This window comes from Papaver somniferum, chromosome 5 (assembly GCF_003573695.1).
Source record: "Papaver somniferum cultivar HN1 chromosome 5, ASM357369v1, whole genome shotgun sequence".
Classification (NCBI taxonomy): domain Eukaryota; kingdom Viridiplantae; phylum Streptophyta; class Magnoliopsida; order Ranunculales; family Papaveraceae; genus Papaver; species Papaver somniferum.
Window position 1 is genome coordinate 148,502,386 of NC_039362.1, and position 12,404 is coordinate 148,514,789.

Below are 12,404 nucleotides of genomic sequence, written 5' to 3' on the forward strand. Positions count from 1 at the left end.
AAACATGAAATCCTGGAAAATCAGCATACTACTAAGAATCACCTTTATAAGAAGAACCCTCCCAGCAAAAGACAAGTTTCTAGCTTTCCAGGATTTAATTCTAGGGACGATGTGATTAACAAGAGGAGTGCAGTCATTATGTGATAGTCTAGTGGAAAGAAAGGGGAGACCAAGATACCTGACTGGAAGAACACCAACTTCAAAACCCAAGACATATTTGATGTTAATGGAAGAGGTAGGGTCAATTGAGAACATAAAAATGTTGCTCTTCTGATTGTTAACAGCCAAGCCATCCCTATTAGAGAAGACAGTGAGGGTATTAGCAAAGGCCCTGGAAGATTGGACATCTCCTTTCATAAAAACCAGCAAGTCATTAGGAAAGCAGAGGTGGGTGATTTCTGGATTCTTGCATCTTGGGTGGAGAGATAAAAAAAACCTAGCCGCACTTGCTGGATCATTAGTGAGTTAAATACCTCCATCATCAAAACAAAAACATAGGGGGAGAGAGGGCATCCTTGTTTGATGCCCCTCTTACCAACTATATACCCATGAGCCGAACCATTCACCATAATCGAGAACTTTGGAGTCGTTATGCACATACAGATCCAATCAATAAACTTCTGAGGGAATTTAAACTTCTGTAAGATAGTAACTAAGGCATCCCATCTGATGCAGTCATAAGATTTCCTTAGATCAATCTTGAGGGAACACTTAGGAGCTCCATTGTTGCGATGTGCAACATGGATTATGGCAATGCAGGGAAACAAAGAAAGCTACAACTCAATGAGCTAGAGGAGATAGGTAATAATGCGTACGAGAGTTCTCGTATATACAAGGAAAATACAAAGCTTTTCCATGACAAGATGATTTCTCGAAAGAATTTTGTTTTGGGACAAAAAGTTCTTTTATTTAATTCTCGTCTTAAACTATTTCCTGAGAAGCTAAGGTCCAGATGGATTGGACCGTTTGTTGTTATTAATGTTTTCTCTTATGGGTGCAGTTGAAATTTCTAGTTTTAGAGATGGAACAACTTTAAAGGTGAATGTCCATAGATTGAAGCCATATTATGAAAACGTTGCGTGTGTGAATATGGAAGAAATTGAGCTTCATGATTTACTTCCTATGGAGAAGTAGTTTGGAGAATGCCGAGTCGGGCTGAGGACATTAAACTAAGCGTTATATGGGAGACAATCCATCGGTTTTGTACCTCTATCTCTATCCCTTTTCTTTTTAATTTTCTTAGTTTTTCATATCATATCTTGCATTCCCCATCTTATATTTTGCAAAGTCCTATATCTATAATGAACGTTTTGGCGAAACTATTTTCGTCAGAAAAATTTTGACTGCGCACTTGTCACCAAAATAGTTCTTGAGACTTCATACCGAGTCCGATTTGAGTGGTTGACCCCAACTTTTAAAGAGTACAGACTCACCTTTATTTTCCAAAAAGAAATATGAATTCGGAGTCTGTTAAGTTGGAGCGATAGGCCTGGACATTTGGGTTTCGGAATTTTTCCAGCACTTTTTCAGATTGCATGTCTGTCAGTCCGGAGGCCATAAAAGTCAGACCATTTATTGAAATATTGTCCCCTTTTGACACCTTATAGAAAAGACGTAGGCAAACAACTTTCGTTTAGGATGTTTTTCCTAGTTCCCTACCCACTGGTACAGGTTTTGAGTTTTTCAGGGCTGTTATGTCAGAAATCAGAATTTTCGGTTTTGAACATTGAGAACAATGTTGAGCTTAAGTGGGGGGATTAGTTAAGCATGTTTTGCTTGCATATAAAATAAATAAATAAATAAATAATCTTTGATTTCTTGCATTCTTGAGACTTCATATTTTGGAGTTAATTATGAGCTATTTAAGATGACACACTAAACCTTTTTAGGTTGAAACAGTTCTTACATCTGTAGATTGAGTTCCACTTAGTCGTTCTAAGATCTTTAAATATATATCATAATTGGATGCGAAACTCAGATGTTAGAAATGGCATGGTAGTCGTTTGAAAGATTCATCCTCGCAATTAATCATTACTGAATCACTTTTTTTTTATTTTTTTTTGCAGTTATATGTTTTTCTAAAGTGATTTGGTAGGATCATGATACTGCCATGGATGTTGTATCAAGGTAATCATTGGTTGAGTATATAAAAGCCACATAAAGAGTGATCCAGAAAAAAACATATATAAAAGTCTCCTCTTCATTTATCGACACTAATAAATGATATGTCGGAATTGCGGACTAATCATGTAGTCGATGAAAATAAAAACCTATCATTATTATATAGCAAGTCAAAAAGACTATTTATGATATTCTCGACACTTGGATGGCAGTATGTGAGAAACGTTGTCCCTGTCTCCATCGCCTAAACAAGCGTGGAATGCAGGATCCAAGGCAACTATCACGTACTTGCTGAAAAGTAACATGCGCTTAGAGTATCTAATCATGTGGTCGATTTAAATGGGTGCTTCTCTCAACTATTGCACTATAAATAAGAATCCTTTGACGACATTCATACAAGTATTGTGGGTAACATCTTTCACTTTAGTCAACATTTGCACACTTCACTTTTTTATTTCCATTTTCTTATCTATTCATGTGATTTCAGTATGAGAGTGTTGTGATAAACGTTGCAACAAGTACGATGACTATCTTAGTAGAGTTTTGCAATCAGGTTGAATGTCATACGTAAGTAATTGCTTATGTGTGATGATTGGAATGTATGTGGGATGTTTGCAGCTAAAGAACCTACGCAAGCTAATTATTTGGCTTTCTACTTTATGTCTATCCTTAGTGGTTCTTCCAATGCGAGAAATTGGAGTAGGTTTTATGGGTATACCTCTTGTAAGCCCTCACGACACTATAACTCGTCCACTAGGGACACCTAGGGGTTAAAGGCATGTTGCATTAGCTAAGTGCAACCGTTTTCTCAACAAAATGGAGTTGTTGTGTTTAGGATTACTTTATTTTAGTTTGCTCATGACTAGCAAAATCTAAGTGTGGGGGAATTTGATTAGTGCATAATTCATATGATTTTAGTATTCATTTCATACTTGTTTTAGTTATTATTCTTGCATATTTTCGTATTATTACGCTTGTTTGCTCTTATGTGTCTCTATTAAGTGAGTCGTCCAAAAAGAAGATACAAAGTGCTGAAAAGAGCTATGAAGAGAATTATTCCAAGTATCCAAGTGCCCAAGTCCAAGATAAGTTGAAGAAGTGCGTCGAAAAGGAGCAAAACGCTCAAAATCAAGATACGGGCCAAAGACCGAGATTAACTGATTCAATTTAAGGATTTCTCATCACCATCTTGAATATAGTTTAAATAGTACAAGAATTCAAAAATAATGAGGTCATTCCGAGTTCGGACGAAGAAGTTGTGGCCAAAACGAGTTTTTATCGAATACCGAAGACAGTGAAGTATGCAAACGGGTATGCATACTTATGTCCCCTGGATTTGACTTATTTCCCCTGGATTTTACTAAAATTTTACGCATACCCGTGCACATACCTATAAAGGCCAAAATTCCCGAACCATGTTTAGGGTCTTTATTTACTACTTTTATAGGATCGGGTTCCTTAACCGACTAGGATACGTGAAGACCAAGCAATGTAAACCTATAAAAAGGTATTAGGTTATGTAAAATGAGATCATATCAATAAGTCACGAAATTGTAAGCTTGGAGAGGATAAACAACACACGGAGCGAAAGTTAGGGTTTCAGAGTTATTCCTCTTTCGTAACGTTATCTCTTTACTCTTCTCATATATATATCACGGATGTTTCTACATACATGAGTAGCTAAACACCTATTGATTGAGGATGAATTCTAAGTTGTAAACAAGATTTGAGTTATTATATTAATCTACTTTGAAGTTCTTCATATGATTATCGTTTGTTCATACTATTTCGAATATTTATGATTGATGGATAGATTGTCTAGGTGGCCAACTGGATTGAGTTGTTGATTTGATCTATTGCTAGTATTGAGTTAGGAGATAATTAATCGTAGAATAACCTTTACACAAGTAGAGAACATGAGACCTTATAGAGGGATTTTGTGTATAAACAACACTAGAAAGTGGACCTTGAGCTAAGAGTCTAACTACTAGGATCAACCTATAAATTCACAAAAGATAAAGCATTCAACAAAATTACACCTTAAGTGAGCGACTACTCGGTAGTTTAGACGAATAGAATCTGGTATTGGAGAGCTTTCGTACTCAGTGATAAAAGGAATTTAGGGATAACACTAAGCTAGTTATTATTCCATGGTTGGTGATAATCTATGACTAGCGACAAGTAGGAAAGTATAATAACTCATTGACGGTTTATTAACGAAGAAGGATTCCTCGATCATATCTCTCTTTATTGATTACTGAAAAAGTGGGGGTCTAACAACACCACCCAATATTTCGCTTAGCAATCTGTATGGACTAACTCCGAGTTACTTTATAGAGAATCAACTAGACAGTCAGACTCAATCTTGGTAAAAGTATCTCAAGGAGTTAATATCTCTCTCTTGTTTTGATTTAATCGAGCTAATAGAAATCAGCGAGTCTTTAATCAAACACAAGGAATAACTATCTTGGATGGTACCAAAGACCAATATCCAAGGATCAATCGATGACAATCAACAACAAAACGTTGGATTATTCTAATTGATGATCTAAATGCACAACCTGTATTATTTCAATTATAAAGATAAAACAATATAATGCGGAAATTGAAATAACACAGACACCAGAAATTTTGTTAACGAGGAAACCGCAAATGCAGAAAAACCCTGGGACCTAGTCCAGATTTAACACACACTGTATTAAGTCGCTACAGACTCTAGCCTACTTCAAGCTTACTTTGGACTGAACTGTGGTTGAACCCCAATCAATCTCCCACTGATCCAAGGTACAGTTATGCTCATACGCCTCTGATCCCAGCAGGACACTGCGCACTTGATTCCCTTAGCTGATCTCACCCACAACTAAGAGTTGCTACGACCCAAAATCGCAAGCTTTGAAAATAAAAAAATCTGTCTCTCACAGACAAGTCTATCAAAGGATCAATTTGTCTCCCACAGATAAACCCTAAAAATTTTGTTCCGTCTTTTGATAATAATCAAGGTGAACAGGAACCAATCGATAATCCGTCTTATATTCCCGAAGAACAACCTAGATTTATCAATCACCTCACAACAATCTTAATCGTATGGTAGCGAAACAAGATGTTGCGGAATCACAAAAAATGAGACGAAGATGTTTGTGATTACTTTTTATATCTTTCCAATCAGAGATATCAATCTCTAGCCAATCAATCTGATTGTACTAGTACGATAGAAGATGCAAGATCAGATCACACAACTACGATAGAATTAGTATCGGTCTGGCTTGACAATCCCAATGAAGTCTTTAAGTCGTTAACCTAGTTTTAGAAGAAGAAAACCAAAGGTTAAAGGATAATCGACTCTAGCACGCAAACTAGTATCACACGTAAGGTATGGGGATTAGTTTTGCACAATACTAGTTTTGCACACGTAAGGTATGGGGATTAGGTTTGCAATCAATGTTAGCTTAGTAACAAAGCATTCAGTATTCACCATTAAATGAAAACCTGATTTAGATTCAAGCTAATATTTCTCAACTGTTAGATCGAAAAATTAGCTTGTTATACACACTTGACAATGCACGCTTCTAGGTTTATTAACCGTACCCAAACATATGCACTTGTTGGTTCAAAAATAGTCAACTAAAAGGTTAGCCATATGAGCTTTTCATATCAACCATGTTCTTCTTCACCATAATTAGTTCAAATGACTTCAAATGAACTAGTTAGAGATTTGTTCAATTGCAAGGAAATCTCATGTACTACACAAGACACAATTAAAGCAAAGATGATTTGATTCACTTGAATCGGTTCATGAACTTTTTTAGCCACGGTTTGCAAACTGCATTCCTTAGTCTTTTTAAGTTTAAGTTCAGAAATCATCTTCAGATATATAACCTTCTCAAGTTCGTAGACTAGGTTCGCGGACTTAATTTACCGGACAGAGTTTACAAACTCCAGCAAAAATTCTCGGGTTTGAGAACATCGCCAGTTTGCGGACTGGGTTCGGGACTGAGTTCGCTGACATAGATTCACGCAAGTAGTTTGTCAACTCCAGCAGAAATTCTCGGGTTTGAGAACTTCGGCAGTTTGCGGACTGAGTTCGCGGATTTGGCTCACGCCATTCTTCCGGTTCTCTTGATCAACAAAGTTCGCAAACTTTGGTTCAAGGAATAGGACTTATACATAAATGTGTTTCCACAACAATGCTTATGTTCACCATTGGTTATGTAATCTAAACTCTCATTTCAATCATTGAAACATTCTTAGAGGACGTTATATAGTTGTTACACTATTTCTCGTCAAAGCAATTTTCAAAGTGATTGAAACATATCATGACTTTCATCACTAGGTAAAGATAAACTTGATCGAAGCGAAAAGTTTACCAACACATATTTCGAGATATAGATAGGCGAGGTATACTCGGCTCGAAATACCAAATGTATATAATCCAAGTATATATATATAGCATATGACTTCTTGTCTCAGAGAGTAGTAGATAGATTTTTGAGTAACAGATAAGTTCAAGTCTTCACATACCTTTTTGTCGAGAAGTTCCACCGGTTCCTTGGGTAGTTCTTCTTCTTGTATGATGAATCTTCATGAAGTTCTTGAGCTCAACTACACTTTCTATCCTAGTCCGATACTTAGCTATAATAGACTAGAAATCAAGACTTATGGTTTTGATCACTAACATTGACAAACATGCTTGAGATAGCAACGCATGCGAGTTCGACCGAGCAATGCTCTAAGAATTACAATTCAAGTTTATTTGCTTTGATTGCTTTGTTCAAAATCTAAAACAAAACCCCCCTTTGTGACACTTCAACAACTAAAACTCACTGCTCTTCGTGGGAACGATCCTTACTTCCATTATATTACCAGTTAATTGTGTGGAAATAAGATTATTAATTTGTTGAGCCTACGACACCCATCAGTTTGGAAATATGTTTGAAGTAGACAAAGTCCAGCAAACCTCACGAATGCGGAGCAATTACACTTAGTTAGCTAAGACGCATGGATTACTAATCACCTCTCAGGAAGAATCCAAACAAATCAAAGGAGTTTAGATATCTATTTTGAGGAATCACAGAGTCTGAGACAAAGAGAATTTTATGATTTATATCTATCTCGTTCATAATCCAAGTTTACGAAAACCTCAAAGATCATTAAGAACAAGATCCAGATTCAAGAACTATCAGGTAAAAGATCGTCTGGTCGGGAATCACGAATCCCCAAGTGAAGTCTTCAAATTCGTAATCAAAATTATGTTTTTCAGAGGAAACCTATGTTATAGAGGGAAATTTTATATTAGCAACTAGGGCACAAGACTGTCAGAGATTAAGAAATCTAGTTGCAAAAATTTCCCTATATATAGATTTTCGAGGCTCTATGTAGCTTTATATTTGTCTAAGATAGCTTGATATCCAAGCAAACCATTTCTCAGTTTATATGAAATTCGTATTAGGAATTTATATGGATGTTTAATCTAGATGTAAGCTAAATGTTGTTATTAAAGCTTTTGGGTTTAGGCCCATTTCAAGGGTTTCATTGTAATCTTTATTTTTATATTATAAATTAATTAGAATATGGTAATAAAAAGTCAACGTGGGTTAACAGAATTCCAAGCACCAAGGCCTGAGTTGGACAAAAGTTAGACTAACACTAAAATTGGACAAAATTTAAGTATCAAATATCAATTAACCCTTAAATGTACTTGATTACATGAATGAAAATGAATTATTACTAAATAAGTCCCTAAACGATTGTAGGTTTTTTGTGTTTTAGGGTTGTTTCATTTTACTTTGTTTCTTACTTTGATGTTTCGATTTATTATTATGTATGTTGAAATAACGAGGGTATCGGGTAAATCACAATCTTTTCAGTATCAACCTATGCAGACACAACTTGTATGATCTTATAGAAACAATAACTACCAAAATATTATTTCAACAAGGTATACTTGGTAAATAGTCAGAGTTCGAAAGCGAACTAACTATGGGATCATTACCAAGTAGATTAATGTACAGGTGCAATTACTTATTACAACTATAACAATAATTATAATACGAAAAGTAAAGTAAAGTAATGGCGTAACACACAAAATCTTGTTAACAAGAAAACTGTCTGGAAAAGAAACCTCATGACCTAGTTCAGTTTTGAATACCCTCATAATTATAAATTGACTACCACAACTTCTTATAATTGAGACCAAGTAAAAACTATTTTGTTACTCAGTTCCTTTAGTATTTGTGCACCTACAAGTAATTTGGTCAAAATGCATGAATCACAAGATAGAGTCCACTATCTTGAGTTGCTTCACCGCGATAAAAATTTTTGCTCTCAACTCCTTTGGATTGTAACCCGAAACAAGAAAGAACTAAATATGTTCCAGTAACCAAGTCACTTATCAATCTCCCAAATCAAATCATAAATCAATCTCCCAAATCAACTCACTTATGTTAGGGTTGATTTTGGTAACAATTTTTTTGTATTCAATGTTATGGAAAGTGGCCAAAGAACAACCTATTGGTGGGTTATGCATATGGTTATTACACGAATGGAAAGAATTATTATGAATAGAGACCCCAGACGTTTGTAATTTTTTTGGTGTTTTAGGAATTGTTTTGTTTTACCTTGTTCTCTGTTTTGATGTTTTGATTTATGATTATGCATATACATGTTTTATTTCTGTTTCATTATGATGTATTGGAATTTTCAATTTTTTATGAATAATGGAGGGCATGAAGTAGTATTTTGGAAAGTAAATATTTATTTTAGGCTTCGTATTTCAATTTGGTTATCTATTTTGTTGATATTTGTGTATGATTTGGTTGGATTTTGAGAATAGTTATGACTAATATTTGGCATTTTGTTTCTTTTTTTTTCTGTGCTAATTTAATATATGGTTTTGAACAACTTGTTAGTGGTGTTAATTAATTATTTGTTTCTAATAGGATTTTGAAGTAGTGATGCTAGCTTGATTCATGTTTCTGGTTATGTTACGGTGTTAGGGTTGATTTTGATTATAACTGCTTATACGTTCAGTATGATGGGGAATAGATCAAGAAACAACTTGTTGGTAGGTTACAGGGACTTTATTACGAGGTTGAATGTGATAGACTTGGTATTGGGTGCCAACTACGAACATGTTTTATAATGGGTTTCTCCCAACTCTCATTATATTTATGCCACATGGTAAAGAAATGTATTTAAAAGCGGGTATATTTTTATATTTTATCTCTCCGAGATCATGCATTCTAGCCAATTTACCTCCAATAAAATCTATCAAAATAGTTGGAAATGTCAAATCTGTTTCACGATAATTCTTTATTAAATATTATTTGTAATTGTATTCAGTTTTTGGCTCATGCCAAGTATAAATAAACAAGAATTATTGTTTTTCCAGACTGAAAATATAATTAAGAATAACGTTAAAAACTATTTTGCCATGGTCTAGGAGGAAATTTCTGTTATGAATGATTTATTTCATTACTTCAAAGAAAAAAAAGTTGTTTTATTTACGACCATTAGCCAAACATGTGCCGCACAACTCTATCACGCGAACATCAACTCAATATCATCATCTTTTTTATACGTAATTTTCTCGAATGCCAATTAAACATGTATGAATTTTGTTCAACTCAAAAGAAAGTACGGTGTATTGTGTCATTATTATTACTTTTTTGAAATGGGAACCCCCTAATTTGATAGGAAGAACCTTATTTAATTAAGAAAAACTTACATTATGACAGTTCTTAAAGTGCGGGTAAATTTTACCCCGTTTCTATCATCGAGTACAATATTGGAGATAAAAGATAGGCATGTGTTATCCCAAATTATTGTTTCCTATGTAGTAGGGTGTTGTATAATTGTGTCATTATGGTTCACTATGGTAAGTAAGATCAATAAAATTATATGGGATTTTAAACACGTAGGTAAACTATACCTACCAAGGAATATGTCGTATCTACTGATTCTTATCTAATCCAATCCAATCCAAAATATGTTTTTCTAAAGTTAATTTGCGTCATGTGAGGAATTAAAGTTTTACATGGAATTTCTTGGGACAACCAATTTCAGATTGTGTGAAGTATGGCCCACCTCTAGTTATAAAAAACAACAACTAGTGTTTCATTCGGTATTAATGAGGGAAATAATAACAGTTAAAATAATGTTACACTCTTCTTACACAAGAAATCACTATTATTGGTTAGCTGGAAGCAATATCATTTTGCTTCATGATTTATAATCCACATGTAGTGTTTTCATTTGTCTGTTGGTGAATGCAAATTGGACCGCCACCGCTTTTATTTTTGTTGTGTAACCATGAATGAATTCATTTCCTCTACTATAGTATGTAAAACCCTAAAAAACTTGATCAGAATTAGACTCTCCAGTTTTGGTACGATTATTTTCTGTTCTTCCTCTATTTTTTTAATACGATATTTTGTTTGTTTCTTGATGTTTTTTTATGCAGTTTCATTTTGATTCCGTTCAGTTTCAAGATTTACAGAAGATTTCTTCATCTTCTTTGTTTCTGCAACACTTCGATTATAAGGTATTATAGGTTTTTCATCTATTGTTGGTTGCTTGATATAGTATAGAATATCTTGATTTTATTATTACAAAAAATTATTTATTTCCTTCAATATTAGAGAGGGTAAACCTTAAAAAACATAACCAAAATTTGATTCTCCAGTTTTAATACTTATCATTTGTTTTTGCACCATTTCTAACAGTATGGAAAAAGAAAAAGTTACAACGACATAAAAGAGATATTATACTATCGTTTCGGAAACTGACTTCGTTTTCAAATTAAAGATATGTGTTCCAGAATGTGTTATCATAAAGTCATCAATAATATGAATATTTTTATATTCTCTCTATTTGTTCTATCATGTTAACATTTTTAATCATCATCTTCTTATTGGTACCCGCAGACGTACAACGAGTATCATAGTTATTAATAAAACTTATTTCTTATTTGAAAAATAAGTTAAACGAATTAAGAGAGAGATTATACTATCGTTCCGCAACTGGCTTCACTTTAACATCAAAGATGTGTCCCATATGGTGCTGCCACAAATGTATCAATAACATGAATTTCTGCAAATGACTTCACTCTCACACTAATATGACCAAGATTGTGCTACCAATGTCATTAATAAAATGATTTTTTTTTCTCATATTATCTCTATTTGTTCTTTCATTTTAGGATTCTCAATCATTATCTTCTTACAAGTAGCCATAGACATGCGACGAGTATGACTCCTTAAGCTCGAATCCAATTGTAAATAATCCTTCTCTATTTAACTGTAGTTGGTAATAATAAACTAGTATTTTCATTTTTATGGTATGATAATACCGGAAAATATGTTCGGGTAATACAAAGGTTGGAAAACAAGGACATGTTTGATATTTGGATGAGTCTAGGCGAATAATATTAGGAGCGTGTTTTTTATTGCTTTTTTTTTCTACACGCATATATAACTTATATCTTTTCCTAATAAAGCTTACTTATAGTACTGAAATAAATTTTTTATAGCAATAACATAGTTTATCTCTTTATAAAATTTGAAACTTTCATGTTACTATAATTTAAATTCTGACTATTAAACACAAAACTTACAAAAGTAATACGGAAGAAGATATACTTTCCCTTGCACCGTTTTTCTGAACTAATACTAAACTACTCTTGGTTATCGTTCGAAAAACTAAAAGCAAGTTTTACCCAAACCATTATTCAATTATGCAATACTTGTACTTTAATGTTTTTTCTGATTCAAACATTAGTCGAACAAGAACTGAAAATCAGATAGTACGTCAACATATCGAACATGATTTTTTGTTACTCGTATTCTAGTCTATTATTGAAAGACCAGTTTTCCTGGGGGAAAAAATCGTGTGAATTGGTGGCTCTCTAAAAGAGTCACAGAAATGATACCTGCAAGTGCACAGGGTCTGTTGTAGTGAGTGTGCAAGGCAGGGTCGAACCACAGAGACTTGGGTGTGAATTGAAGTAATGAAGCAAGTGACAGTTAACAAGAAAAATCAGTGGCAGTGAATAAGAACAGTGAAACAAAGACAAACAAACGAAGGCTGTTATCCAAGGGCAGTGATAAAGAAACAAAGGCAGGTCTTCTAACTATGTTCTTGTCCCTTGTTAGTTATCAGTCAGCTTCTAGGCTTTCTGAATAACTAGATGACAGTTGCGGTTCAAAGCCGGCTGTTCATCTAAGGGATGGTCTAGAAAGGAGGCTAAAGGCACTAAGATGAATTCTAAACCTTGTGGTAGTTGGGGC